Source organism: Rhinatrema bivittatum, chromosome 2 (assembly GCF_901001135.1).
Source record: "Rhinatrema bivittatum chromosome 2, aRhiBiv1.1, whole genome shotgun sequence".
NCBI lineage: Eukaryota > Metazoa > Chordata > Amphibia > Gymnophiona > Rhinatrematidae > Rhinatrema > Rhinatrema bivittatum.
The window spans coordinates 592,246,853-592,273,092 of record NC_042616.1 but is presented as its reverse complement, the minus strand read 5'-3'; positions in this window follow the sequence as shown (position 1 = coordinate 592,273,092).

Below are 26,240 nucleotides of genomic sequence, written 5' to 3'. Positions count from 1 at the left end.
GGCGGCCCACATGCACCCATGTCAGCTGTTTTATTCTTCATTTGCCTAAGCCACAGCACCATGTCCTGAGTGCCCCAAGACATGGAAGTGCTCATCATTGCTCAGCCATGCTCACCCCTCATATTCCCTATACACCTCAAGGATAGTATTGCATAACTCAACATCGGCCCGTACTGCGCAGGGTCATTCTGCCCTATTACGTTGATCATCCTGAGAAAAGCCATGGTCCAGTTAACTAAAGGGATACGCGCATAAGTTATACGCGTATCCCTTTAAAATCCCCCTGCGCGCACGAGCCTATTTTGCATAGGCTCGACGGTGCGCGCAAGCCCCAGGACGCGCGTAAGTCCCGGAGCTTTGCTAGTGGGGCTGTCGAGAGGTGTGTTGGGGGACGGCGCGACATTCGGGGTATTTTGGGGGGCGTGTCGGTAGAGTGGTGCTGGTCCAGGGGCATGTCGGGGACGTGGCTGAGGCCTCCGAAATCGCTCCCGGGCCGGGGAATCGCATGGCGGCGGCTGATCGGCGTGCGCGAGTTATGCCTGCCTGGGGCAGGCATAACTTTCACGATAAAGGTAGGGGGGTGTAGGTAGGGCTGGGGGGGTGGGTTAGGTAGGGAAAGGGAGGGGAAGGTGGGGGGAGGCCGAAGGAAAGTTCCCTCTGAGGCCGCTCCGATTTCGAAGCGGCCTCGGAGGGAACGGGCAGCGCGCGCAGGGCTCGGCGTGCTCAAGGTGCACAAATGTGCACCCCCTTGCGCGCGCCGACCCTGGATTTTATAAGATACGCGCAGCTACGCACGTATCTTATAAAATCCGGCGTACTTTTGTTTGCGCCTGGTGCGTGAACAAAAGTATGCGCGGGTGTACATTTATAAAATCTACCCCTTATTGATTTTCTTGTGCAGCACCCTGAGAATGCTCTCCCACAATTGTGACAGGGTGGTAAGCACAGGTGGCCCCCTACTTGCCTTGGCCGTATCAGTTGAAGGCCTTGAAGTGCCTACTGCGTCTGAATCCTTTGAATCAGATTAACTGTTGAAGCTGGATCCCACCCTCACGGCCCACTTCCTACTGTGCTTCCTCTTTCTGCCCTGAGCTATGGACGCTACATTAGTCATCCCCTCTTGACCTTTACCCACAGCACTGCTCTCTTCTCTATGTACCTTGCCTTCACCCACCTTGAGTGTGTTGGTTTCCCCACTGCATGATAATGTACCTGACACAACCTCCACCGAAGCTTCTGTACCACCAATGGTGGAGGGGCCCACTGTCACTAACTGCTCGAGTCCAACTGATGGCTGTGCTGCCAATTCACAGGACACTGCTGCCGGCATGGACAATAGTCCTGTGAAATCCACATGCTGCCGTGATCCTGGTGCTACCTTGCCACTTTGAGTTCGATGAATCACCTTGCTCAACAATGCCAGCTGTTCGAGCCGCTACTGCCTGTCTGACACATGAATATACCCCCAGGTAGCTCGGGTAACCGGCACCCCATTGCATGGCCACAGTTCCAGTAATCGGCAGTACATTGTTGGCCTGTGGGTCTGCCCCCAGTGCCCAAACATGTATCTACTGTGGACCCAGCCATGGTATGCCCACTACACCTCCAAATCCAACGCCAAATCCAGAGGAGTCATGAGGTCCTAGCTGGTCAAAGTGGCCATCTGCAGGCCATCTGCTGCCACTGTGGCCTCCGTGCTGCTTTGGGCATGTTCCTCCTTCTCTGTCTACTGGGCCACTGCTGCCTCATCGACACACGCTGCTGTCCCTCAGAACGCCTCATCCGCCCGTCATTTTTTGCCTCCTCTGCTGTGACGACTCTGTGGGACTGATCCACCGCCTCCTCCTGTCTCGGATCTCCCAGTAACTCGGCTCATGATATCATCATCCCCTGCCGGATCAATCCTCCATGCAGCATTGGAGCGCAAAGTATGACATTGGTCTCATCCCACCATGCTTCGCCACACATCTGCCTACCCATGGAGACTCAGGCCAACAAGACTTCCATCCATAACTGCTCTTACCATCCAGATGCGGTTACCGCATGTAAATGCTGCCTTCAGAGAGTAGGAGGGAGGTGGGGGGAATGATTGCCATTGCACCACCAACCATTTGATGCAAAGTCCACACAATGCCGCCACCGCCAATATGGCACCCCTGAACAAAGGCCGGAACTTAAATCCATGCTGCTGATGTCATCATTGCACACCGACCAGCAGTTGCCCCAGCCTCCTGCACCTACATGGCCTCTGGAAATCTCACTGGCCGGCACACATGCAGGATTAATATCACCAGGCCCATTCTGGAACGATGAGAGGAGGAGAGATGGTGGCGTGACCACGGCCAGTGTGATAGGCCATAAGGGTGGAGGGAAGGGGGGGGGTCCCCCAGTGCCATGTTAGTTATCGCGCTGGGTAAGGGAAAGAGGGGTGACCTGGTCCTGCCATATATCCAGTCACTTGTACAATAAAGGAATTAAGCCCATATGGAGTAATTCAAACGAAAGCAAAACTTTAAAGCTGATCAAAGTAAAAAACTAAAAAACAATTGGGTCTATCAGTTAGCTCCACAAACCCTAAAGACAAAAAGTTAAAAAATGTCAATCCATAGAGGCACCACTCCAACTTGATCATTTTAACATCCATCTCTGACCCATAGGTTCCTCAATGTAAACTCTTAGCTTCAATGGATCCTCAAAGTTTTTGATAACATTGTTCATGGTTACTTTCACTTTTGCAAAATACATCACAGAAAGCATTCAAGGTACTTTCACTCTTACAAAATAAATGACAGCAAGCATTCAAGGCCTTCAGTTGCCCCCTCATAGCCAGGAATTGCTTCCAATGTTGGACTGTCATCTTATTTAAATCAGGAAATATAAGAATTGTTTTCCCATTGTGTCACAGCAGCACTCTTACTCAAGTCTTCTGTAAAATCTCTAATGCCTGTGGATATTTTAGCAATTGTAGGAAATTTGTCACCTTGAGTCTGATGTGGAGATCTGAATGGAATGTCAAACTTCTTCTAGAAACTTCAATAAAAAGGATTGTAAGAAGCTGATGGGATCAGTGCCTTTAGCACATTCTGGGATTCCTAGGACCCGTAGATTACTGTGGTGATTCCTGTTATTTAAATCCTCTGGAGTTCTCTCCAGGGTAACAATCATCTTCATTTGCCACTGTATGCTTGATACCTGCTCTGAATCTGCAGCTACTATTAAATAAAGTTCCTCTAATTTTTTTTGTAATGCACTTTAAATTCTGCCATCCAAATTTATTTCAGAGATTTCCTTCCTCAAACCATTTACATGTAAAAGCTCATTCATAAAAGCTTGTAAAGAAATTTCTGACTTCTTGCCAGCCACAATTTTGACTGGAGAAGGGGGCTCATATTCTGACCGCTTAACACTGCACTGTGTGTTATGGGTCTTTCAGTGAGGTACATCTTTTGTATATTAAAGGACTTAATTATCCCATTAAAAGTAAAAATAGTCCATGTCCCTTAAAGCAAAGAATCATCTGAGCTAAAGGATTCTAAATTATAGGGAGGTTGTTAATACAAACAAAAACACACTCTGAAATGTCTGTATGCCAGAAGTCTGATAATTTAAAGTGAATAGCAGTAAATAATGAAATAGATATAATTGGCATCTCTGAGACCTAAAGAAAGGGAGATAACCATTGGCGCAGTGCTGTACCAGAGTACAAATTATATCGCAATTTTAGGGAGGATCAACTTTGGGTGCTTTATGTATGGGAGGGAATAGAGTCAGTGTCAGGCTTGCTGATGCGGTTTTTTCAAAAATTGTTTTTCAAAAATTCTTTTAGAGATGAATTATTAATTTAAATTGAGCTAGCGTGGGCATATGAGAAGCATAAGAAGAAGTCCTTTTGCATTTTGTGGTTGTCACATTAGAGGACGGTTTTGGCTCTTTGCTATTTTCAGGGAATAGAGTCTAACAGGATAAAGATCATAAAAGAGACTAAATGCCCAGAAGAATCTTTATGGGTAGAAATCCCATGTGTGTTGGGTAAGAGAGAGTAGCGATAGGAGTATACTGCCATCCACCTGGTCAAAATGATGAGACGGATGAAGAAATACAAACAGAATTCAGGAAAGCTAACCAATTTGACAGTTTAGTAATAAAATGAGATTTCAGTTTATCCCAATGTTGACTGGGGAAATGTAACATCAGGACAAACTAAAGAGGTAAAGTTCCTGGTTGGAATAAATGATTACTTCATGGAGCAATTGGTTCAAGAACAAATGAGAGAGGGAGCTATTTTAGATCTAATTCTTAGTGCACACATGATTTGGTGAGAGAGGTAATGGTGGTTGGGCCACTTGGCAATAGTAATCATAACACAAATAATATTTTTTCAAAAACTGATAGAAAGATCTATCTGAAGAAAATAGGAAAAAGCATAAGCATTTTCAAGTTAAATGTAAAACATTGATAAGACAGGCTAAGAGAGAATTTGAACTGAAGTTGGCTGTAGAGACAAAAACTCACAATAAACATTTTTAAAATATCTAAAGCAGGAAACCTGTGAGGGAGCTGGTAGGACTTTTAGAAAATCAAGTGGTTAAAAGGGCTCATAAGGAAGATAAGTCCATTGCAGAAAGACTAAATTAATTCTTTGCTTAGAGTTTACTAATGAGGATGTTTGGGAGATGCTGGTTTCTGAGATGGTTTTCAAGGATGATGATTCAGATGAACTGAACCAAATTACAGTGAACCTGGAAGATGTAGTAGGCTAGATTGACAAATTAAAGAGTAGCAAATCACCTGGACCAGATGGTATACACCCCAGGGTTCTGAAAGTACTCAAATATAAAATTTCAGATCTATTAGCAAAAATGTGTAACCTATCATTAAAATCTCCCATTATACCTGCAGATTGGTGGCCAATGAAACCCTAATATTTGAAAAGGGCTGAAGGGGTGAGCCTGACTTCAGTGCCAGGAGAAATAGTGGAAACTATTTTAAAGAACAAAATCACAGAACATATGGAAAGACATGGTTTAATGGAACACAGCCAGCATGGACTTACCCAAGGGAAGTCTTGCCTCACAAATCTGCTACATTTTCTGAAGATGTTAATAGATATGTAGATATAGGTGAACCAATAGATGTTGTATATTTAGATTTTCAGAAGGCATTTGACAAAGTCCTTCATGAGAGGCTTCTAAGAAAACTAAAATGTAATAGGGTAGAAGGCAATGCCCTTTCGTGAATTGCAAACTGGTTAAAAGACAGAAAACAGAGAGTAGGATTAAATGATCAATTTTGTAAGTGGAAAAAGTAAACAATGGAGTTCTCAGGGATCTGGGACTTTCAAATGATCTGGAAAGGAATACAATAAGTGAGGTGATCAATTTTGCAGATGACACAAAATTATTCAGAGTTGTTAAATCACATGTAGATTGTGATAAATTGCAGGAGGAACTTATGAGACTGGAAGATTGGGAATCTAAATGGAAGATGAAATGTAATGTTCAAAAGTGCAAGGTGATGCATATAAGGAAAAACAACCCATGCTGTATTTATAAGTGTTTGGTTCCATATTAGGAGCTACCACCCAGAAAAAAGATCTAGGCGTCATAGTGGACAATACATTGAAATTGTCGGCTCAGTGTGCTGCAGCAGTCAAAAAAGCAAACAGAATGTTAGGAATTATTAGGAAGGGAATGGTAAATAAAATGGAAAATGTTATAATGCCTCTGTATCGCTCCATGATGAGACTGTACCTTGAGTACTGTGTGCATTTCTGGTTGCCGCATCTCAAAAAAGATATAGTTGCACTAAAGAAGGTATAGAGAAGGGTGACCAAAATGATAAAGGGGATGGAATGACTCCCCTGTGAGGAAAGGCTAAAGAGGGTAGGGTTGTTCATCTTGGAGAAGAGATAGGGGGATATGATAGAGGTCTATAAAATCATGAGAGGACTAGAATGGGTAAATATGAATCAGTTATTTACTATTTCAAATAATAGAAGAATTAGGAGGCACTACATGAAATTAGCAAGTAAAATATTTAAAACAAATCACAGAAAATTATTTTTCACCAATGCACAATTAATCTCTTGAATTTGTCAGAGGATGTGGTTAAGGCAATTAGCTTAGATAAGTTTAAATACGGTTTTGAACAAGTTCCTGGAAGAGAAGTCCATAAACTGCTATTAGTCAAGTTGACTTGGGAATAGCACTGCTTATTACCAGCATTAGTAGCATGGGCATGGGATCTATTTAATGTTTAGGTACTTGCCAGGTGATTGCAACCTGGATTAGCCACTATTGGAAACAGCATTCTGAGCTTGATGCACCCTCTGTCTGACCCAGTATGGCAAATTCTTATATTCTTAAGAAAGAAAAATATTACTTTACCTTAAGGATACAAAATCAGATATACCCAATTTTAAAATCAGACCTATCAGGACAATAAAATTCAAACAGTCATGCAGGCGCACATATACGTGTGTGTGTGGGCGCACGGCCAGATATGTAGCAATTTTATATCCTGTGCGCACATATGCATGCAAGTTATAAAATAGCCCTGGCGCTCATACTGTATGTGTGTCCCTAATTTTAAACTTGTGAGCGCACAGCCTTGTAATGTCAGGTTTGAGCTGCATAAAAGAGGGGATTTTATAACAGATGTGCATCCACACCATGACCAGTTTAACTAGTTCGTCCACCAGTCCTCTAAAACCCCCTGCAGTTCCCCCAGTTAACCTAGACCCCGCAAACACATCAGGGATGCCTGGAAATAGTTTGATTAAGACTTACACCTCCTCCATAGCAGACTTAACTTTATGCCCAAGTATACCTGGGCAAGGTACTTACATGAACATCTCTTGGCCCTGCCCCAGAATGCCCATGACTCACCCATTCCATGCCCACATTCCACCCCTTTTTTGCCTGAGATATTCATACTTCAGGACTTCTATGCGCATGTAGGCAGCTTATAAAATTGGGTGGACACACACATGTCCTACATGCGTGCACATCTCCTGAATTTTGGGGTGCATCCAACTTTTAAAATTCATCTTTAAGTGCACTTACATTTTTAAAACTATGGATAATTCAATGGCATATATTATAGTAATTTTCAAAAGTCCTATACACATAGGAATGGTAGCTTTACAACTAGTGTGAGCATGCCCATATATGTGCATATGTGGGTGCGAACTCACATGCACTGGAATTTTATATCATCCTCGCAAGTGTGCACATATTATATAAAATATGCCTAATGAACATATGTTTTCTCCTAATTTTTTTTTGTTGTAATATCTTTTATTGAGTTTCAAGTAACACATAACAAAGACAAAGCCAACAGTCTAAATATTATCACATATCGAGGTACAAATACGGGATCATACAACGTACAAGCATTAAGGTACAACGCAGAAACTTCGTGAAGGATAGAAAACAGAGTGACAGAAGAAATTAAGAAAGAAAAGGAAAGAGCAAAGGAATATAGAAACCAAAATGAGGAGAGGAGGAAGAAAAGGAGAAGAAGAGTGAGAGAAGAGAGAGGAGGAGATAGAAAGGTAGGTAAGGTGTAACAGGGACCATTGAAGGATGATATCCTTCAATTGTTGTAATATGGAATTCTCACAGTGCATGAGTGTATCCTGAGGGTCCGGAAAAAATCTGATCCCCAGGTATTTTAAGCCTTTGGTTACTTTTTGGACAGGGTGAGAAGTTAAGTCAAGGATGGTGGCGAGAGAGTTTAGGGGCAGGAGTTCAGTTTTATTCCAGTTGACCTTATAACCTGAAAGCAAAGAATATGCATCAATCAGTTCAAATAAGTGAGTAAGAGAGGCTTCTGGATTAATTAAAAATAAGAATGACATCATCAGCGTATGCGGATAATTTATACGTTTCAGAATCCATTGATACACCAGCAATATCGGTGGATTGTTGTGTGGCCAAGAGTAGTGGTTCCAATGCCAGATTGAATAAAAGCGGGGAAAGAGGACACCCCTGTCGGGTGCCTCTAAATAACTGAAAGGGTTGAGATGCCTGTCTATTGACATATAGAAAGTCCTTGGGAGAGCAATTTAGTAGTTGAACCCAGGTTATGAAATTATGCCCAAAACCAAACCAATGAAGTGTATCCATTAAGAATGACCATTTGACACAGTTGAAGGCTTTTTCGCCATCTAGTAAGATAGCTGCTGCTGGGACAGGGGTGGAAAAGAGAAATTCTTGTATATGAAAAAACAGTCGAGTATTGTTGGCTATGAGACATTTTTTGATAAATCCTTATTGATCAGGATGTACCAGTGAACTCATAACCTTGGATAAGCTGGTGGCTAGGATTTTTGTAAATATTTTGTAATCCACACTTAAAAGGGAGATGGGCCTATAATTAGCTGGATTGGAGTCATCTCTACCCGGCTTTGGAATCACTACTATGCAAGCATCAGTAAATGTATTTGGAACAAAACTTTATGTAATCTTAGAAGAAAAATAGGTTAGTAAATAAGGTGAGAGAATTGTCTTGAAAGCATAATAAAAGTCTGTGGTGAATCCATCGGGTCCAGGTGCCTTGCTGAGCGAAAGAGAAGTGATGGCAGCTTTGATTTCTTAATTTGTAAATGGAATATCCAATGTTTGCATCTGAGTAGGAGATAATTTGGGATGCAAAAGGCAGGAAAAAAAAGACTGAATCTCTTCCTGAGATGGGCAGGCCTCAGATTGATAAGGTGATGCATAGAAGTCTCGAAACACATTTAGAATGGCCATATCCATAGTAGCTTCCTGACCAGATGGAGAAACAAGCTTCATGATTCGTTTCCTTTCAGATTTTTTCTTGAGGTAAGAGGCAAGTAAATGTCCACATTTATTATTCCCAGCATAGTATTGAGCCTTGGAGTGGAATAGGTGCAATTGAACCTGTGAACTGAGGTGTTGATTATATTGGTACTTCGCTTTTTGGAGAGCTGATAAGGAAGAAGCTGTGGGTGAGTGGAGATGAGCATGTTCCAGATCGTCAACAGTTTGCTGAAGTGTCACCAGTTCCTTGGCTTGAGATCGCCCTCTGTGAGCTGAATAGCTTATAATTTCTCTTCTAATTGTGACTTTAAAGGCTTCCCAAAGAGTATCCGCTGAACCATCAGCATCAGAATTATGTAGGAAGTAATCCGTTATTATGCTGGTTAGAAAAGCAGAAAAGTCAGGTTCTGACAGAAGCGAGGACTTAAATCTCCATTGTTTACCCACAGGAATTGGCGAAGTGAGGGTGAGATGTAAGAGAATAGCAGCATGATCTGATATAAGAATAATACCTATCTGAGTCACTGTGATGTGAGGGATCAAACTGTGAGAGGTTAAGAAAAAGTCAATCCGTGAAAATGAAGAATGTGGGAAGGAGTAAAAAGTGAAGTCTTTTGTGGTAGGGTGTTGCAGCCTCCATGGGTCAGCAAGACCTAATTGGGTCATGAGATGTTGTAGCGTTTGGGTGGCTTTAGACTTGGTACAGTGAGCTTCAGTCTTCATGTCCATAAGGGGATCCAGTGGTTGGTTGAAGTCACCTCCTATAATGCATGGAGAGGGTTCCACAGTAAGTATCTGCGCAAAAGCATCCTGGAAAAAACTTGGAACATCCGCATTAGACGCATAGAGATTTAAAATGGTATAAAGTTCTTTATGAATTTGGAATTTAATAAGATTCCATCGTCCTTCAATATCAGCTATTTGATGGATAACGTCTGCGTCAAGGCGTTTATGAATTAAAATAGCTGTGCCTCCTTTCTTTCTGTGCGCTGCACTATGATATACTTGACCCACCCATTGTTCTTTAAGTTTAAGTGATTCTGGTGCTGAGAGGTGAGTTTCCTGTATTAGAGCGAAATCCGCATGCAGCGATTGAAGGTAAGTCAAGACCTTTTTGAGTTTTATGGGATGTGAAAGCCCATTTACATTCAGTGAAGCAATCGTAATAGAGTCTATGATGGACGCCATTTATGATAAGTATATATCTGGGCTATTTGGCTGGCAGAAGGAATTGCCGAGACATAGTGTTGCAGCATTAAAGCTCTAAGGATCCAGTGAGATTCAAGGAAAGTAAAGAGAGCAGTCTCAGTGGGAAGTAAGCAAAGGAAAAATGAAATAAATAGGCTGTATAGCCAAATGGAATATGTAGAGGGAATTCGCCAGTAAAGGCTAGCCAGGCCCTCACCCGGGGCTGGCCGCCCATGGATCAAAGAAAAGGGTCTCAAAGTGGAACATAGGCAACTTGAGAGACTCATGGGTACATTAATCCAGAAAATATTAGCTCAGTGGAGAGCAAAGTAGCCAAAACACTTTTCAGGTAACCATCTCCTGGGGCAGTTCAAAGGATTTCAGAAAATCTTCAAGATCAGCGGGTACATGGAAAAGTTTGGTTTGATTATGGTGAGTTACTCGCATCATGGCTGGACATAAGAGGCCAAAGTTTACGCCTAAAGAATGTAAGCGAGGTCTAAGCACTAGAAAGGCCTTGCGTCTTGCGGCCTTCATTTTTGCCAAATCCGGGACAAATAATATCGAAGCCCCTTGGTAAATGAGAGGTGAATGAGACTTAGCCGCTTCAAATATTTGCAGGGTTTGTGGATAGCGCAAGACCTTGAAAATGATAGGCCTTGGGTACTTGGAGTTATGGAGCGGTCACGATGGAATGCGATGTGCCCTTTCTAACTCAAAGGGGAGAGAGACGTTGAGGCGTAGAGTAGCCAGAATCAGCTGGGTGAGAAATTTAATAAGGTCGGTACCATTGAAACTCAGTTTTAAACATGCAAATCCTTTTGAAAATGAGCCCCTAAGAAAATACACAATTAGAGAATCCAAAACTGGAACATCAGAGGTGGGAGACCCTATGAAAGTTATAAGATCTCGGGAGGAAATTTCTCAAGTGGCCATTTTGCAGGCTGTTCATTAGCATTCCCCTCTCCCCTCACTCCATACTTCCTTTAATTCAGATATTATACTTGTCCTCACCAACTCAACTTCCATTTCTGAAAAGAAATATTTCCTTAGATTACTTTTTAATCTATCCTTTTCTCCCTCTTCCTATGACCCTCATTCCAGGGTCTCCTTTCCATTGAAAGAAACTCCCTTCTGTGCATTGATACCTCTGAGGTATTTGAATGTTTCTCTCTTTCATTTCTCATCTTTCCTCTAGGTTATACATGTTTAGATATTTAAGTTTATTCCCACAGGCATTAAAGCGAAGATGAGTGACCATTTTAGTAGCCACCTTCTGGATCAACTCCAATCTGTTTATATTTTTTTTGAAGGTGCAGTCTTCAGAACGGGATACGGTTTTCGAAATGAGTTCTTACAAGGGACTTGTACATGGGCAATATCACCTCCTTTTTTCTGCTGACCATTGCTCTCCCTATGCACTCAAACATCTTTCTGGGTTTTGCAGTCACCTTACACACCTGTTTGGCCACCTTGAGATCATCAGATATAATCAAACCCAGATCCCACTCTTGGTTCATGCACAGAAGAATTTCACCCCCTAGACTGTACTGTTCTTCTGAGTTTTTGCAACCCAAATGCATGACTCTGTATTTTTTAGTATAAAATATTAGCTGTTGGACTTCAGACCATTCCTCAAGCTTCATAAGATACCTCCTCATGTTTTCCACACCTTCTTAGCTTTCTACTCTATTGCAGATTTTGGTGTCATCCATAAAAAGACAAATCTTTCCCGATATTTCTTTGCAATATCACAAACATGTTATAAAGAGCCAGTTCAAGAACTCATCCCTGCAGTACACCACTAGTAATGTCCCTTTCTTCAGAAGTGAGCTCCATTTAGTGTTATTCTTTGTCACATCCCACTCAACCAATTTCTAACCCAGACAGTCACTTTAGGGACCATAACAAGAGTGCTTGGCTTTTCATAAGTTGCCTATGTAGAACCATGTCAAATGCCTTACTGAAATTGAAATACACTATATCTAACCTCCCCTAACCAAGTCTCTTATCACACAGGTCAAAGAAATTGATCAGATTTATCTAACGTGACGTACCTCTGATAAAACCATGCTGTCTTGGATTTTGTAATCTGTTGGATTCTAGAAACTGCACTATCCTCAGAAGAAAAAGCTTTTACACTGCTGCCTCTATTGAGCACAGCTGCTAAACAGTCCTTGTCCTGGCAGAACCCTAGCTGGATTCTGTTAGATCGCCTCCACTCTCTTGTGGCTTGGGTTTTCTTTTATTAAATTGCCCCCTTGATTTTTAAGTCCCTTCCCGTTTTCTTAGATGGAAAACAGATTCTATCACTCACTTCCCTCTTTTTCCCTAGGTAAACAGTTGGCATTCTTAAGTTCTTTTCCTGGTTTATGAAGTGATCCAAAATCATAGATTGGTATGCTATGTACCATCTTGTTAAATGGGCATTAATTTTTCTCATCAGATTAAACCACTTTCGTAGGGCATGATTGCTTACTGACATGTTTGCCCAGTAATTAATATCTTAAAGCTCCAATAATCCAATTTATAGCTAGATACTCTATTAGGATGATGGAATAAATATTTAAATTATTAATAACTTCCAACTAAGGTATAAGTCTCGGCGTTCTTCTCCAACTTCCCTTTGTAATAATACTGCCTATAACCCCTGTCCCCGATGCATCTATTTTTAGCACAAAAGTTTTATTAAAATCTATATTGTGCAGTACAAGGCTCTAACATAATTCCTTTTTTAATTGTCTAAATGACTTCTGACATGAATAATCCTCCTTAAACTGATCTAGTGCCGCTTTGTTTAATAAATCAATTGAAGGTGCAGTTATGTCAATAAAACGAGGAATAAATTTCCTGTAATATCCAACTAAACTGAGGAAGTCTCTAATGTATTTCTTTGTAGAACTGAGCAGTTGTTTGAATGGGCAGACTAGCTAGGCCATATGAACTTTTTCTGCTGTCATGTTTCTATGTTTCTTTGCTTTCCTGCAGGACTGGTAAGCAATTGTGCTAAGAGTAGGCTGCAGACTAAAGGTGTACCTTTGGGTTTACTCACTGAGCCATATTAAGAGAGAGAGAAAGAGAGAGATTCTGGATATGTCAGACTAAAGAAGGACGTGAGTAGTAATAAGAGAAACCTGGATACCAGTGAAGCTCAAGGAAGATGTGACCAGGGGGCTATTAACTGTCTGTCTATCTATCTATCTGCCAACCTATATATATATATATATATATATATATATATATATATATATATATATATAAATGTGTGTGTGTGTGTGTGTGTGTGTATATATATACACACATAGATAGATAGATAGATAGATAGATAGATAGATAGATAGATATAGATATTAAGGATGCATTCATTTGCAATGAAATAGGAGATAAAGACGATATTTCCTATTTCATTGCATTTCGGGGGGCTGAAAAAACTAAAGGAAAACCTGCAAAATTTCATGTGGTTTTCTTATCTTTTTTTCAGGGGGGGGGCACATTTTAAAAAAAAAGAAACCCCCAAACCCACCCCAACCCTTCTGCCACGCGGAGAGTGCTACAGCGACGACTCGTTACCGCAGCTCGAAGAGCGCAGGAAGCTACGAATCGTCATCGACGTCCAGCTCCTGAACTGTTGCCTGGGTCCAAGGTTTGGTTAAGCACCAAGAACCTTCACTTTCCAGGTCGCTCTCGCAAGTTGGCTCCCAGGTTTTGTGGGCCGTTTTCCGTGGCCGAACGTATAGGTCTGGTTTCTTATCGGCTTCGTCTGCCTTCAACCTTACGCATCCACAACATGTTTCATGTATCTCTCTTGAAACCTGTAGTGTACTCTCGTTTCCACCGACTTACTCAAGATGAGGTTTCAGCTACAGCACCTGAAGATCCGGTTTATCAGGTACATGAGGTGAAAGATGTGCGCTTCCATAATCGACGATGGGAGTACTTACTGGCCTGGGAGGGTTGTGGTCTGGAAGAGGACTCCTGGGAACCGGCACGGAATATTCTAGACAAGTCTCTGCTGACCCAATATCACCTGGACAAACCTGGAAAACCTGGTCCTCTACGGAGGGGGCATAAAAGGGGGGGTACTGTTGCGATCTCGGTCACTGGGTCAGTGACCGGGCCCTTACCTCCTCTTGTAGCGCTGCAAACCGCCGGGTCCCGGGCCTCCCGAGCCGCGTGGCAGCGGCGTCTCCACGAGGGAGACGCCGCCGAAGACTCCGCCCCCCTGGAGGGGAACGCGCGCGCGCAAGGGCCGACGTTTTCAGCTCACAGCCCCGGATGTCAGGGCCCGCCTCCTGATGACGTCAGATGCTGGTAAGGAGATTTAAACGGGACCCGGGAACCCTTAACTTTGCCTTGCAACGAGGTTACTTCTTGGAAGTGCTAGTTGCCGTCTCGCTCATCCGGTTCCCGATTCCAGCCTGTCTGTCTTTGAATCCTGCCTGCCTGACCTTGTTTCCTGCTTCCTGCCTGGTTCCTGAAATTCTGCTCGTATTTGTGGTTTTGACTCCGCTTGCCTGCCGCCTGCCTTGATTCCAGCCTGTGACTCCGACTCCGCTTGACTGCCGCCTGCCTTGACTCCGGTCCGTGACTCCGACTCCGCTTGCCTGCCGCCTGCCTTGATCCCAGCCTGTGACTCCGACTCCGCTTGCCTGCCACCTGCCTTGACTCCGGTCCGTGACTCCGACTCCGCCTGCTTGCTGCCTGCCTTGATTCCGGTTCATATTCCTTTCTGGGTTTCTTCAGCTCTCCGCCTAAGTCCCAGCGGTCCGGGTCGCTACGGGCTCCTCCTGGGGGGACCGCGGACTTCCAGGGTGAAGACTCCTAAGTCCTAGTGACCCGGGCTCCTACAGCTCCTCTGGAGGGGTCACGGGTTTCCAGGTGAAGTCTCGTCAGCCCAGTGTGTGTTCTGCCTCCCGGCCGCCCTTCCTGGTCGGTCGGCCTAAGGATCCACTTCCGGAATTGTACAGTCACAACAGCCTTATATGGTCATAAACCTATAAACTTGGAAGTAGCAGAAAACCTTTTTCGAAATATAACTTGGCCTCAAATCTCCAGAGAACAGGTATTGGCATTGAATACTCCCATATCTGAACAGGAGATTTACTCTGTAATTTAATCAATTAAGTTGGGTAAAGCAGCAGGTCAAGATGGTTTGGGATCAGAGTTTTATAAAACCCAGAAATTTACTGTTTTAAAGCCTTTACAAAAATATTATGCTGGAATGTTGATTGACAAACATATTGCTGTAACATCTAATCAGTCAACTATTGTTGTTCTTCCTAAACCAGGAAAAAATCGCCTGGAAGTAGGTTCATATCGTCCAATATCTTTAATTAATGTGGATATAAAAATTTTGTCCGCAATTTTGGCATCTCGATTAAATCAAATTTTGCCTTCTATCATTCATGAAGATCAAACTGGTTTTGTAAAAGGCCGTCAGGGAATACGTAATGTTCAGCATCTTATTGCTGCATTAAGTTATCAACCGAAAGCAGAATCGTTAATTCTTAGCCTGGATGCCGAAAAGGCTTTTGATTCCCTATCTTAGGAATATATGTTTTGGGCACTGCAGAAATATAACTTTTCTGGAAATTTCTTTACTTGGCTTCAAACTCTGTATAGTAATCCCAGTGCCATTATTTTGCTTAATGGAAATTCTACGGATTCTTTTAAATTATACTGTAGGGTCAGGCAGGGCTGTCCATTATCCCCATTGTTGTTCATTTTGGCATTAGAACCATTGGATAAAGTCTTGCGAAAGACACCACAATTTGTTGGAATTAGTTTAAATGGTCACCCATTAAAATCAGCTCTGTTTGCAGATGACATCCTACTTTTTGTGGGAAATCCTCGTAAAAGTGTTCCTGTTATTATTAACTTATTTGAACAATTTCATTTAGTAGCAGGTTTAAAAATAAATTATGCTAAGTCAGAAGCTTTGGCTCTCAATGATAACCTATCTGCTACTTGGCATGGTCCCTTTCCATTTAAATGGGCTCCTGAAAAGTTGAGGTATTTGGGAGCTTGGATTCCTAGACAGCTAGATAAATTATATGACTTAAATATTCCTCCCTGTATAACACGCTTAGAGGAGCAGCTGAAAGTTTGGATATCTCTCCCACTCTCTCTATTTGGTCGTTGTGCATTGATAAAGATGGTGATTGTTCCTAAACTTTTATATCTTCTTCACATACTACCTTGTTGGTTGAGAGTTAAAGATCTTCAGCGCTTGCAATCTATTATTCATAATTTTCTTTGGAAAGGTGGTCGAGCCCGTATGGCTTATACTATTTTGGTAGGCCCTAAAGAACAGGGTGGATTAAATATGCCGGACTTTCGTTTATAAAATGTAGCCTGCCAATTGCGTTTTATTAGTGAATGGATTATGGGAATTTATCGCTACTGTGCGCAAGGAATGTTGGAATGTATGTCTCGCCCAAGTTCTCCTCTTAGTATTATTCAAACTCTCCTCTTAGTATTATTCAAACTGAGGTGATGTTTCGACCAACATCGGTACAGAAGACACTTTAAATAAATAAATAAATACATAAATTACGTCCAGGCCTTAGATGTACTCTTTCATTTCCCAGAATCTTATTGGCTCCATGTGTACGTGCTTGGAGATGGGTGCGACGTCGTGCACATCTATCAGGAGAAGCTTCTCTTTTAAATCCCTTTCTTGGTAATGCTAGCTTTCTTCCTGGGATTGAGAATAAGGGTGTCTATTCATCATGGGCAAATCATGGATTAATGTTTCCAGTTCATCTATTGATGCCGATTCTCATATTTTATTAGATTATGATACCTTGGCTCGCACGTATCAGCTTCCAACAAAACAATTTTTCGCTTACCTACAGGTTCGTCATTATTTACAATCTTTTTCATGGAGCTCTGAGAAGTTATCTGCTGAATCAAACTTTGCTATAAATATATTTGATACAGCATGTACGACAAATTCAATCACAGGTTGGGGAAAACTAGTGAAGAAATGTATTAAAGTTACCTGTTTGGTCTCCTTGGCAACTCGTTGGTCTAATATGATAGGAATACAACTCACACCATCTTATTTGAAATCTTGCTTTAAGGCATTGTACATGTCTTTACCTGACTTAGGGTTTCGGGAAGTCCAATTTAAAATACTTCACTGTTTTTATTATGATGATGTACGCAGAAATAAAATGAAGTTGACATCTACTTCTTTGTGTAGTAAATGTAGAACAACGGATGGTATATTATATCATCGATTGTTTACTTGTCCAAAATTAACTACTTTTTGGGATTCTGTGTTTCAGATGATTACTAAATGTACAGATGTGCCTATACCTGTTACTGAATTAAACAAAATTTCAAAGTGAGATTCTACACCAAGTGCAACTATAATCCTATCACAAAACACTCGGTGTTGTGTATTTCAATCAGATATTCACTGATAATCAATCAAAATGTTAAATCCAAAAGGATCTTTTTATTTTTTATTCTTTAGAAAAAATTTTTGTGGAAGATGGGAATGGTTTCATACGTTATGTTCGGCAACCCCCTTGGTGCCTTTATCTCTTTAATCATAAACGCATCCACCAACCTCCATATTTTTTATTTTAATTTAAACCAACTTTTAAAACAATTTTTGATTTGAATTTCAGTGAAAATCGCTTTTCTTATGTGTGTTCGTGGTCTATTTCGTTTCGTTTCTCATTAACTTGTCTCTGTACAACGTACTACTGAATATTTATTGTAAGCCGTCAGCAATGACTGGTTTGTACTTAGCTTTAGTGAGATCTCTGAATTAGTCCCGACTTGCGCACGTTTCGACATACAAATGTCTTCATCAGGGTTCATTCATGTCCTTTGTTTTTTCTTCAAAAGCTATCCGTTCATTCTATTCTTCGGTGCTCTGAACAAGCCTCCATTCGACGCTCTTCCTGACGACGTTCAACGTTATCCTACTTCCGGTCATAATTTAAATACCCTTCCTGGATACCAATTAGTTTTAAATCTTAGATTAACGAGAACCAATCTAGCTGATCATTTAAACCCGCAGGCTGTTCCGATTTCAATCTAAAAATACATGACTGTTCGCGATAGTTCAACAGAGTCTGGTTATATTGCTTGTCTTCCAAACTATCAATCACTGTCCATTGCAATTGGGCAAACGTATGGTTTCGCTCCATACAATGTTGTACAATTGGCGCCGTTAATGTAGCATTATTAATGCGTGATCTATGTTCCGCTATGCGTATCTTGATGGCTCTCTTTGTGCGGCCGACGTATACCTTCGGGCAAGGACAAGTTATAACATATATTACCGATTTGGATGTGCAATCAGTTACCTTTCTCCTAATTACTCGATAACCCGTCACAGGGTCCTTCCAATCACTTCCTTCGATGGTGTTGTGACATACAGAGCATTGCCCACATTTACTATGGGAACCCCCGAGGGTATTTTGTGTTTTCTTGTTTATGTATTTTGCATGTACTACTTGATCTCTTACATTCCTTCCTCTTCTGGTCACAATGAGGGGTTCTTCTGAAAACACATGGTGGAGGGCTACTATGTGCCAATGTTTTTTTTATAGAGGATCGAATAACAGTTGTAGATACACTTTGAGGTAAAATACAAACTAGCTTTTTTTTTCTTTATTTGGTCTGTATTGTAATAAAGATTCCCTCTCACTGTAACGAGCCCTCTTATAGGCTTTACGCACCACTCCTCTCGGATATCCTCTCTCAATAAATCTCTTACTGAGGATCTCTGCTTGTACATTAAATTCTTCCAAAGTGGCACATATGCGGCGAATTCGAAAAAATTGGGACACTGGAAGTCCACGTTTGAACCCCACTGGGTGATGACTTTCATAACGGAGTAAATTATTTCGATCCGTTTTTTTTCTATTTACTGTGGTGTGAATGGCATCTTCTCTGATTTCTATACAGACATCCAAATACGAAATACTCCGTTTGTTACTGACGTGAGTAAATTTAAGATTTTCATCTATTGTGTTGATCCATATCATGAATCTATCCAGTTGTTCCTCGGTTTCCTGCCATACAAAGAAGATGTCATCAATAAATCTGTACCAGTGTTTGATATAACACCACCACTCCAATGAATATATATTTTTTGCCTCGAAATTCGCCACATAAAGAGAGGAGTGGTGCGTAAAGCCTATAAGAGGGCTCGTTACAGTGAGAGGGAATCTTTATTACAATACAGACCAAATAAAGAAGAAAAAAAGCTAGTTTGTATTTTACCTCAAAGTGTATCTACAACTGTTATTCGATCCTCTATAAAAAAACATTGGCACATAGTAGCCCTCCACCATGTGTTTTCAGAAGAACCCCTCATTGTGACCAGAAGAGGAAGGAATGTAAGAGATCAAGTAGTACATGCAAAATACATAAACAAGAAAACACAAAATACCCTCGGGGGTTCCCACAGTAAATGTGGGCAATGCTCTGTATGTCACAACACCATCAAAGTAAGTGATTGGAAGGACCCTGTGATGGGTTATCGAGTAATTAGGAGAAAGGTAACTGATTGCACATCCAAATCGGTAATATATGTTATAACTTGTCCTTGCCCGAAGGTATACGTCGGCCGCACAAAGAGAGCCATCAAGATACGCATAGCTGAACATAGATCACGCATTAATAATGCTACATTAACGGTTCCAATTGTACAACATTGTATGGAGCGAAACCATACGTTTGCCCAATTGCAATGGACAGTGATTGATAGTTTGGAGGACAAGCAATATAACCAGACTCTGTTGAACTATCGCGAACAGTCATGGATTTTTAGATTGAAATCGGAACAGCCTGCGGGTTTAAATGATCAGCTAGATTGGTTCTCGTTAATCTAAGATTTAAAACTAATTGGTATCCAGGAAGGGTATTTAAATTGTGACCGGAAGTAGGATAAAGTTGAACGTCTTCAGGAAGAGCGTCAAATGGAGGCTTGTTCAGAGCACCGAAGAATAGAATGAACGGATAGCTTTTGAAGAAAAAACAAAGGACATGAATGAACCCTGATGAAGACATTTGTATGTCGAAACTTGCGCAAGTCGGGACTAATTCAGAGATCTCACTAAAGCTAAGTACAAACCAGTCATTGCTGACGGCTTACAATAAATATTCAGTAGTACGTTGTACAGAGACAAGTTAATGAGAAATGAAACGAAATAGACCACGAACACACATAAGAAAAGTGATTTTCACTGAAATTCAAATCAAAAATTGTTTTAAAAGTTGGTTTAAATTAAAATAAAAAATATAGAGGTTGGTGGATGCGTTTATGATTAAAGAGATAAAGGCACCAAGGGGGTTGCCGAACATAACGTATGAAACCATTCCCATCTTCCACAAAAATTTTTTCTAAAGAATAAAAAATAAAAAGATCCTTTTGGATTTAACATTTTGATTGATTATCAGTGAATATCTGACTGAAATACACAACACCGAGTGTTTTATACCTGTTACTGGGCAAATATTGTTAGCTAGCTCTCACTTGGTAAACTTACCTGGCAATAATTCAAAACAGAAATTTGAGCGTTTTGCTATTAAGGAAACTAGAAAAAGAATGGAAAAAGAATGGAAAAAATCCAAATGCCCAGTAACCACTCAGCGTTACCGCACCCTACTCGCCTCATATAAAAAGGAAATCTTGAACACCAAACGGGACTACTACAGTCTTAAGATAAAGAACTCCGCAAACAGCTCCAACGCTTTATTCAACATTGTAAGAAACCTGATTGAAGAAAACAACAACAACCACTGCACCACCTCACCTAATGAAAACAACCTAAGTCAAGACCTAGCAATGTTCTTCTGGAACAAAACAAACAAGATCACCAACTCCTTCAGCACCCCCTCAAACACAGCAGATCAAAACATCAAACACACCAATACACCCTGGACAAACTTCACTCCTATTTCCAACAAAGCCGCCGAAAACTTAATTAAAAAAATCAACCCAGCACGCCACGACCTGGACTCAATCCCCACCCGATACCTGAAAGAACTGGCACACACCATCGCCCCGACCATAGCAGCCATCATTAACAAATCACTCGAAGAAGGGATACTCCCCGCACAACTAAAAACAGCAACCATCACCCCTATCTTGAAAAAGAAAAACCTCGACCCGCCTGATCTAAATAACTACCGCCCCATCTCAAACCTCCCACTCCTAGCCAAGCTGACCGAAAAAGCGGCCTTGATTCAGCTGAACGAGCATCTAGAGGACAACAATATCCTCCATACTTCACAACACGGATTCAGAAAAAACAGAAGCACCGAAACCCTACTAATCAACCTTTCAAACACATTAATTAGAGGTCTAGACAACAAGCTAAATCATCTACTTATCCTTCTAGACCTCTCTGCGGCTTTCGACACGGTGGACCACAAGACCCTGATTGACAGCCTAGCACACATCGGCCTGACCGACAATACACTAAAATGGTTCACATCCTTCCTAAAAGATAGACTCTTCAAGGTCGCCATTAACAACAACTCTTCTAGCCCCCTACCACTAGACACCGGGGTACCACAAGGCTCCGCCTTATCTGCAACCCTCTTTAATATATACTTACTCCCACTCTGTCACTTCATCTCAAGTCTGGGCATAACATATCTTATGTATGCAGATGACATTCAACTTATCATCCCCATATCAAACACCATCGAAGATGCTCTGAAATCAACAGCCAAGCACCTAATCGACATCAGAGACAAACTAAGCCAGATGAAACTCTGTCTCAATATGAATAAAACCGAATGTATCCTCATAGGCAAACACAACCCTGGATCAACTACCGCACCACACTTCCTTCAAATTGACAACCACAGCATCCAACTCAAAAACGCAACAAAAGACCTTGGAATCTGGATTGACAGCGACCTCAACCTAAAAAAGAACATCGCCATGAAAACGAAAGAAGGCTTTCTCAAACTCCACCTCCTGAAACACTTGAAACCACTTATCCACCAGCAAGATTTCCGCACAGTTCTGCAATCTCTAATCTTCAACAGCCTTGACTATTGCAACTCCCTGATGATCGGCCTCCCAAAATCCACCATAAAGCCACTCCAAATGCTGCAAAACGCCGCTGCAAGAATTCTAACTGGCAAGAAAAAATCAGATCATATCACTCCCGCCCTGAAAAGCCTACACTGGCTTCCCATAGCACAAAGGATTGAATTTAAAACGCTAACAACTGTCCACAACTCAATCTACAATGCAGCCAACCCCGCCCTAATTGACATGATTCACCTTCACAAAGCACAACGGACCACCAGAACAGAAGGCAAAATGACCCTAGACATACCTTCCCCCAGCATAGCCAAACTAACAGCCACGAGGAACAGAGCATTCTCCGTCGCAGGACCCAAATTATGGAACACCCTTCCCCATTACTTAAGATCACTCAATGACAGCAAATCGTTCAAAAAAGAACTCAAAACCTGGTATTTCAACCTAACCTTCCGCGACGGAGTCGGCTAAGCCATCCACATCCCTCTTCCCACCTCTTCCCCCCTCCTTTCCTTCTACCACCCCCCTCCCTAACTAATACCCAAACACCTCCACCTTCTTCCCCCGCCCTACCCTCCCCCAACCCCTCCCTGACCTCCCACCCCTCCCCTCTCCCTACCACCCCTATGGCATCCCATCCTCCTTCACCCCCCCCTCCCGCCCTCTCCTCCTTGTCTCTTGTTCTTCAATTTTTGCTACACAGCCCTCTATCCAGCCCGCCTCAGCTGATTCCCCCTAACCCCCCCCACCCTATCTCAGCTCCCTGCTAGAGTGCCCCAGTGACTGTTGTCACCAACCTGTTTACCAAGTTATTTAAGTTATATAAGATGTTATATTCATATTTGTATAAGTTACCAATTGGTCACCACTATGTATAAGTTGTTTATCCTGTAAACCGGAGTGAAGGCATCCCGCTATACTTCGGTATAAAAAAGCCTCGAAATAAATAAATAAATAAAATTATGCTAGCATATAGGACCATATTGGCGGACTGGACTGACCCAATGGCTATACCTACCTTAGCAACGTGGACAAATAGAATGATAATACTTCTACAAATGGAATTTATGGACTTCCTTAGCGGCAGACGTAAACCTGATAAATTGTATTGTGCTTGTTGGCAAGCCTATTATGCGCTACTTCAAAAAGATATACATGCTGGTTTGATTGATACTGGTTATAAACATAATTGGTCTTAAATGGAGGTTCCTGTAATGGGTGGAAGGAAATGTATGAATGTTGTGTGAGGTCTTAAATGGAGGTTCCTGTAATGGGTGGGAGGAAATGTATGAATGTTGTGTGTCCGGTAGGGGTGTGCATCCGTTTTCCACGTATTTGTGATCCGCAACTTATTTTGTCCAATCTGTTACATATGTGGGGAGGCGAAACGCATCGCGACACCCCACGTATGTAACAGATTTCTGTTTTATTTGGCACGCCCAGTGGCGCGCGCTTTTCTTCACCCCCATTAGCTACTTGCTACCTATGATTACCAGAAAATGGCGGTGCCCCTGCCGTAACCATGCTAACCTGTCTGACCCTTTCCTTTGAGTCACAGTGACTCACAGGAAAGGGTCGGACAGGTCAGCATGGATACCGGAACGCAGCATATCCGCGCTGACATTTTCTGAGCAGCACTGAATGCAGCCAATAGCGCTGTCATTCAGTGCTCTCTGTGGATTTTACTGATGAGCCAGCAGTATATAAACATCAGCATGAAGAGCCACGCAGTTATTTCCAGTGATGCTGTGGGGAGGTGGTCTTCTGGGTGAAAGAGGGAGCAGGCAGAACTAATAGAGAAGAGATAGGCTAGCTACTAGTAAAGGAAAGAAAAATATTCTTTGTTTTGCTGCAGTGCCATGGTCAGCTACAGCTACTACTAGTCCTGTTTCTTTCAAGCTGTTTAATATTTTGGTCATCTCTGACTGAGAAGAGAAGCTGTGCTAGGTCAGCTAGCACTGACCACCATTTAAGGTGTTGGGCTAGCTTGGAGAGATATTATTTTCAATTTCATCCATTTTTTTGGAGTGACAAAAATTCCTGCTTTTTTTAATTCCAATTACTTAGTCTCTCAGTGCACTGGGCTTCACTGGGAAGTTTAACAGGCTGGGTCTGTGCAGTCAAGTGCCCAGGGAGTCTGCCTCTTTTGTGCTTACAAGCAAGCAGCTTCTGTGTGCACGCCACACACATTAGTGCACAGCCAGGCACCGTGACAGTGGGCAGTGGGCATTTTAAACAGACTGAACCTTATTATTGTGGGACAGTGGGCAGTGTTACTACTCAGTGACATAAAATCCATAATGTCAGAGAAAGAGAGATGCAATCGAGTGATTGGGACTGGCAGAGGAGGCACCCCAAAAAACACTAGTGCAACACCACCAGTACAGCTAAAAAGGCAACTGTCGCAATCTAAACTCTTTGTAGGGGATGTCAGTTCCATGCCAAAAAAAAAGGAAATCTGACCATGATACATCACCATCGCCACCACTTGTTTCTGGCCCTGTAGTTTTGGAGGAGAGGGAAAGGGAGGCAGAGTCATGCCCGACAAAATGTAGACACCCAAAAGCAGCAGGGGGACAGAAGTCTCGACTAACACTTAGCGTTCACAAGGTAGTGCAGTCACTGTTAGCTTCTGATTCAGATGAAGAATCTTCTTGTGTGGGATTCTCATCAGAAACGGAAGAAGTAATAGCTGACGAATCTTCGGTAGAATCAGTTAGTCCTGTCTAAGCCTCCAGAAATGTGCAGCAGGGGAGAGATGACAGTGATATCAAGGAGGAGGAAGAGCAGTCAGTACAGGCACAGAGGGTGACTGATGATGCCCCCTCTGGCATTGCTTCTAAGGGTGCACCCACTACCTCAACTCCAGTGCCTGCATCCACCCCCAAGGTGTTAGAGAGGGGAGGATCATGAAAGATCTCTGATCTGGAAACACTTTAAAGAGACAGAAGACACGCGTTATGCTTGGTGTAATTACTGTGCCAGGGATATTAGCAGAGGCAAGCAAATGGGACATCTATCTAATTTTGGCATGAGCCATCATATCAAGAGGCAACACCCAACAAGATTACTGCCATCTGGGGCGCCATTTTGAATATTGGCGCCATTTTGAATATTGGCAATACGGCGCGAGTGCAGGAGGTCGCTCCCGGACCCCCGCTGGACTTTTGGCAAGTCTTGTGGGGGTCAGGAGGCCCCCCCAAGCTGGCCAAAAGTCCCTGGGGGTCCAGCGGTGGTCCGGGAGCAATCTCCTGCACTGGCCCGTATGACATAGTGATTCTCTATTTTTCAATATATAAAATTACTGGTAAATTCTAGTCCCTAGGTCTCATATCTTGGATAGAGACCTTTGAGGTTTAGAGTACTGTGATTCATAGGTTTTGTAGTGCCAACATTTCTTTCCTTAAGTATTTAACTGTGGTTTGGTCCCTGAATTATATATGAATAGCTCACTAGGGCTAAAACCATTTCTGTTGCACCAAATGCATGTTTAAATATGAATGGTAGGAAGTGGCATCATATTATTACAGTATATCAATCTTCCAATAAAAGATGTCTTCCTTAGATAATAACTAGTATAACACTAGAGATAGTAAATAATTTAGCAAAATTAAGCTGCCTCTAAATGCTGGTGCCTCAGGCTCAAAAATCATTTACCATAGATAGGAATAAAAGTTATTAAGACTAGTAAAACTATTTATACTGAAATATTTCAGATATATGAACACTATACTATTTACAAAATGGCTATAAAAGATATGAGTTATATTTTAAATAGAAAAAATATTTTAACATCTTTCTTGGACTCTCATTTCTATCACTTTAATAACTGTTTCCACTCTCCGAGGCTTATTCGGTAAAGATTTTTCCTTGAGCATAGAATGGAAAAAAGTTCCTTTTTGAGAAAAAAAAAACTGTCTTTTCTTTTAGAGGGTCATTTTCAAAGAGTCTTCTGTGTTTTCTGCATAGAAATGGCCTTTTTGGATTGCTCAGATGGTACTTTACATGACTTGCCAGCAAAAGTGGCTTTGACTTTGCTCATCTGCAGCATTTATTTATTTATTCTAAAAAAGGTACCACATACTCAACATGTAACTCCTCTGTCCTGAAACAGAAGTGGCCCATCAATCTTCCTCAAAAATCTTGCCCCTAGTTTAGTTCCTGCTCCCTTCAGGCCTTTAATTTCTGAAAGACTCGGTGGACAAGATGAGGCCCTTAAGCTTTACCAGTTATTA